Here is a 5,996-nt window from a genome sequence, read left to right on the forward strand (position 1 = left end):
CTGGTAGCTGTTGTCTACAGACCTGGTCATCCCCTTCCCTCTGAAAAAGTTCAACATCTTGCTCACAATTTTTCTTTCCTACCAAATGTCTCAATTACTCAATCTATTCATTTCCCGTGACCCAATCCTCTGCTCTACTTCAGCTATACATAAAGATAACCTTACCCTTGATTTTGCCAAAAGCCACAAAGGTACTGCCTCCATGTTCAAGAATCTGACATCCCTTTATCTGACCATTGGCTTCTCACTTTTCCTTCTGCCTTCCCTTTTGCACAGCCCTCTGTTCCTTAAATCCAATTAACTTGCATGTCATGCTGTCACCTCCCTGATGTTACTGTAAGCTTTGACAACCAAGGACAAATAAAAACAACCTAAATCCCTACTCTTTGTCTACAACATGACCTTCAATCCCTCAACTGGTCCCTCAATTCTCTCCTCCTCCATTTTCACTGAACTAGCTCCTCTGTCCTGTAGTCTCCATCTTGACCTCTTGGTAAAACAATTCGATTCTATACTGACCCCCACTTGAATTCCTAGCTCTCTTAATATTTCATTGAGTGCACCCTTTGCAGGATCCAAAGATTCGGTACTGAGTCCTCTTCTCTTCTCTATTTAGACTATTTTACTTGATGAAATCATCTATTCCCAAAGATTTAATTATTATGCTGATGATTCTCAAATCTACCTATTCTGCCCCAAACTCTCTGCTGACCATACTATAAAAAACTTACAAAATATAGTTCCTAACAAAAGTTTTTTTTAAATCAATAAACTTTTATTAAGTACCTACTCTCTGCCAGACACTGTGTTGAGCACTGGGGATATGAGAAGAGAAAGATTGTCCCTGTCCTTAAAGAGCTCACAATCTACCAGGGGATTTAAAATTAAAAATTTATTAAGTTCAGGAGCATGAGATCCCTATGTAGAAATTAAGCAAAAAAAAAAAAAAATGCATAGACTTTCTCAAATTAAATCAGGATAAAGCCTCTGATAAAGAAACATTTAGTGTCTAAGAAATAAAAATGAATAAAACAAATTTGGACCTGAAAGAACTAGTTAATTAAGGAAGCTTTAGAACCTGGGGTGAGAAATTATCCTCTGAAGAAGAAAGCTTATTCTAACAAAGACTCAGAGAAAAAGACAAATCTCTCCTTATGAGAAAAATAAATAAGTGAATAAATAAATAAAAGTCAGAAAAGGTTTCTCCCTAGTCCCATGAATGAATGTATAAGATTCTATTTTTCTTATAGAAATATAGCAAAAAGCTTCTGGGTTTAAAGCTAAAAGAGTAATGACTATACCCACTCTTCTTCCTATAAAAGAGAGATAGAAACTTAGCTAAAAACTCCAAGAAAGGCTCCAAACAGAGAAACACCACAATCTCAGGCGCAGTAGAGCTATTATCTGGTAGTAATTAAGAGTAACCACAGGATCAGCAATATTGGGCATCTACCTCATGAGACAAGCAGAAACTTCATGATCACCACACAAGAACTATGGGAGCAGGCTCAAGACGTCAGTTCACAAAAAGCATTTATTGTGCCTAGGATGAGGCAGGGCCTGAGTTAAGCACTGGAGAAGCATAAAAGCATTGCCAGAAGACACTAATGGACCACAATGGTACTGGAGGCATGAGTTACCCTTCCATGTATTGGGCCTGGACACACATGTTCCCTGCATATAAATATTCTTCCCATTGGCACTTTTTTTTTTTTTGCTTTTTGAGAAGAATATCCCATAGATTTAAGGGAGGGGGGAACATCTTAATACTATTTTTCTTACTATGAAATTTCATTAAAAACCTACATTTTTAATCAATTGTGTCCTCTGTTTGCTTGATGATATAAACATATCATCAGGGGCTTGTACTCAGATACCCTATTACTTGTCTTACTCCTGGGCAACTCATTTAACCTTTGTCAGCTTGATTTTACTTATCAGTAAAATGAAAATATTAATAGCTCGTGTCGCCCTTGTTTCTTGTGAAGACTAAAGGAGATCATTTCTGTAAAGCAATTTACAAACTTAAGATTATATATGTGTGTGTGTGTGTGTGTGTATATATATATATATATATATATATATATATATACATATGTTTGCTATGAAATAGAAGGGGCCTGTCCTTATATGGCTCAAAGGAAGGCAGAATAGACTTTTCCTACCTCTTTTCCTCCCACTCTTTCCCAAGGGATTTTTTTCATTCCTGTCAGGAAGGGAAGCAGGAAATTGAGATCAAAGGTCACACTGCTCTCACACAGAAGGGGCTAGAATTATATCTATTTGCGCCTTTAAATATTTTTAGTCTAGAAGATATGATTGGGTTCAAGTTAACTTCTGATCACTTTGTCTTATTATTACTGGGAAGAAGGAGAGAATCTAAGCTTCATATCTAAGGCTTGACCTCTGTCCCACCAAATATCATTTCTGTAATGAACACAGATAGTGGGTTGCAAAGAAGCTATTTATCCAAATTATAGTAAAACAAAAATTAGAGAAAATATACATAGGAGAATATATACTAGACAATATGAAGTGAAGAAGTTCTCCCATTGGGAACATGATGTCTATTGTAGCAAAATGGGGATTGCTAGGTTCTTTTCTCTTTCCAGAGTCTTCCTTCACGTGGAATTGGTCTCTTCCTTTTTTCCCTCTAGAAGCTAGAAATCAGATGTGTCTGAAGCAATTTGGGCTTGAAGAAGACATGAAACTTGAAGAGTCCCAGAGAGCAGAGCTTCTTAAACTTTTTCCACTTATGTCCCCTTTTGGCCTGAAAAATTTTTACACAACTCTGGGTATATAGGTGTATAAAATAGGTATACAAATCAAACATTTACTAACAGTAAGTTATAATTTTGTGGCCCCCATATTCAGTTACAAGACCATATATAGGGTTGAAAACTACAATTCAAGAAACTGGATCAAAGAGGACTCTCTGAGAATGAAGTATTTTTATGTACTTTGCTCCATCCCTCACATGGAACAGAGTTTTTATTTCTACCACTGAAGAGAGAGTCCCATACTGAAGGGAAGAAGGATGAAGGATAGGGGTTATGCTATTATCATCAGTGTCATCATTATTATGAACACTGGTTTTGTGTGGATTCAGATCACAGAGTACCTTAAACCTGGGGTTGCTTTTTCTAAGGGACCCAATTATACAAATTGTGGATGTAAAATCTTATACTTAGAATTTAAAATAATCAATTCCAAAAGTATATGACTAAGAAAAAATAACAAAATGGCAATTTCTTTGAAAAAAGATATGAGGATTTTTAGCAGATTACAGGCTTAACCTGTCAACAGTATTGCTTTGAGGCAAAAAGATTAATATTTTTCTTTGACCATCTTGAGAGAAAGTGTCTAGAAGTGAAGTTATAGTCCCATTGTGTTCTGCCACAGTCAGACTAAACCTGAAAAACTGCGTTCCACTGTGGATGCCACATTAAAACCCTGTACACTCAAGCATAATTAGAGAAATGTCCAGGGGAGGGCAATTATCATGGTGGTTGATCTCAAAGGCATACCATCAGAAGTGATATTTAGCCTATGGAGAAAAAAAAGGTAGGGAGCTGCTTTCAAGTATTTGAAAAGCATATTATGGAAATGGCATTAGAACTGTTCCACTTGGCCCCCTGGGAACAATAGGAAATTATCAAGAGGTAGATGTCAGCTCGATGTTCGAATTTCTTACCAATGACAGTTGGCCAAAAAAGACATGAGGCAGTTGGATTGTCTCCTTAGAAGTCTTCAAAAGTAGATTGGATACTCCCCTGTCACAGATGCTGTGAAAAAGGTTCTTAATTATGGGTAGGAGGAGATAGTCTCTGAGGTCTCTACTGAGTCTGTAAAAACCCTGCCAGAGCCTTCCTTCTGTCAATATGCAATTCATATTTGACTTGCTTGGTTCAGTCTTTAGACCCTAAATTGAACTATGACCCTCTGGGGAGCTGAAAAGAGATGAGTACAAAATGATGCAATGGTTAGAAAATGTGTTTCTTTCATCCACAAAGGAATACTATTAATTCTCCATTATCAAGTAAATCTGAATGATTTCCTGAATTCTGGATTTTGTGCCCATCCATCTACAAGTTGGCCCTATTCCTTTTGTGGCCTGTAGCAAATGTTATTAGGATGACTTTTTTTGATGTGGCCTGGGACTACAGAACAAAGTGTTTCTTGGGCAAATTTGGCTTCTCTGACAAATGAACTAGCAACCTCATTAATACTTTGCTTTAAGCACCTAAGTTAAGTGGGCCAGACATCTAGAAAGAGAATAGAAAATTGGACTTATTTAGGAAGAGAAAGAGCTGAGAGGAACCTAATAACCCTTCATGTTCCTGTTAGTCCTTTGGCCAAATGAATTTATCATCTGCATTGGCTGTTTGAGCTCCTCGTCTCACAACCCCTCCACAGACCAAAAGTCCTCTCATATCCATAGCCCATGAGTTGAGAGAGCTGATAGTTCCTTGTGAGGGATTCTTTCCCAAATATCTCTCCTAACTGGGTTGAAACTCGATTATTATAGATTTACTCCCATTGCTCTTGACAGATCACAGATTTGAAGCTGGACCAGGAAAGGAAGAAGGGAACTAAAAAGGCAAGCAAGAAGCATGGAAAGTCCAGACTTGGCTGACCACCATTTTTCTAAGGGTCAGTTTTGCCATAGCCTTAGGACCCCCGTAGGTTCCTAAAGTCAGGGGGATCCAGGTTAGGAGGCCCTAACAGTGTGGCTCCAGTGAATGCCCATTAGCGATCTATCATGTTTAATACAGTATTGGTCTTCAAGGCCTAAGTTCAAACCCCAGAGTTTTGAACAAACTCCTTCACAGTGGTCCTATTAGCTTTGTAACTGGGAAAATCACTTCACCTTCTTGACCCTTAGTGTTTTTTATCTGTAAAATAGGTATAATAATTAAAACTTTCTCACAGGGTTGTGTTAAGGCTCAGATGAAATGATATATAAAGTATTTTGCAAACCTCAATTGTGTAAATGTAAATAATTATTATCCAAGTAGAAGGTTCCATTTTCATTAGTCTGACCATACTCTTACAACTTCCTCTTGAAAAAACTGAGGAAATGACTGTGGTAACCTAGTATATGATAAACCCAAAGATCCAAGCTTTTGGAATAAAAATTCATTATTTGACAAAAACTACCAGGAAAACTAGAAAACAATATGGTAGAAACTAAGTATAGGCAACATCTCACTCTGTATACCAAAATAAGGTCAAAATGGGTACTTGATTTATATATAAAGGATAACATTATAAGAAAATCAAGAAAGCACGAAATAGTTTTCTGTCAGATTCATGGATAAGGGAAGAACTTAGGACCAAAGAAGATATAGAGAGCATTACAAATGTAAACTAGATCATTTTGATTATATAAAATTGAAGTTTTCACACACACAAAACTGAAGCAACCAAAACTATAAGGAAAGCAGAAAACTAGGGAAATTTTTTGTAACAATTATCTCTACTAAAGGCCTCCTTTCTCAAATATACAGAGAAATGAGTTACATTTATAAAAATATAAGTCATTCCCCAATTGATAAATGGTCAAAGGATATGAACAGGTAATTTTTAGACCCCCCCCAAAAAATCAAAGCTATCTATAGTCATATGGGAAAAAATGCTATAAATCATTATTGATCAGAGAAATGCGAATTAAAACAACTTTGAGGGTGAAAACCTTCATTTACCAAAGTGGCTAATATTACAAAAAAGGAAAATGTTGGATATTAGAGGGGATGTGGGAAAATTGGGATTGCATTGCTGGTGGAACTGTGAACTGATCTATTCATTCTGGAGAGCAATTTGGAACTATGCCTAAAGGGTTATAAAACTGCATGGAAGCAGTTTGGATCCAGCAATAGCACTGCTAGGTCTATATCCCAAAGACATCCAAAAAATATGTACAGCTCTTTTTTTTTTTTTTTTTTTTTTTTTTTTGGTGACTAAGAACTGTAAATCAAAGGGATGTCAATTAATTG

The sequence above is a fragment of the Antechinus flavipes genome, chromosome 2 (assembly GCF_016432865.1).
Source record: "Antechinus flavipes isolate AdamAnt ecotype Samford, QLD, Australia chromosome 2, AdamAnt_v2, whole genome shotgun sequence".
NCBI lineage: Eukaryota > Metazoa > Chordata > Mammalia > Dasyuromorphia > Dasyuridae > Antechinus > Antechinus flavipes.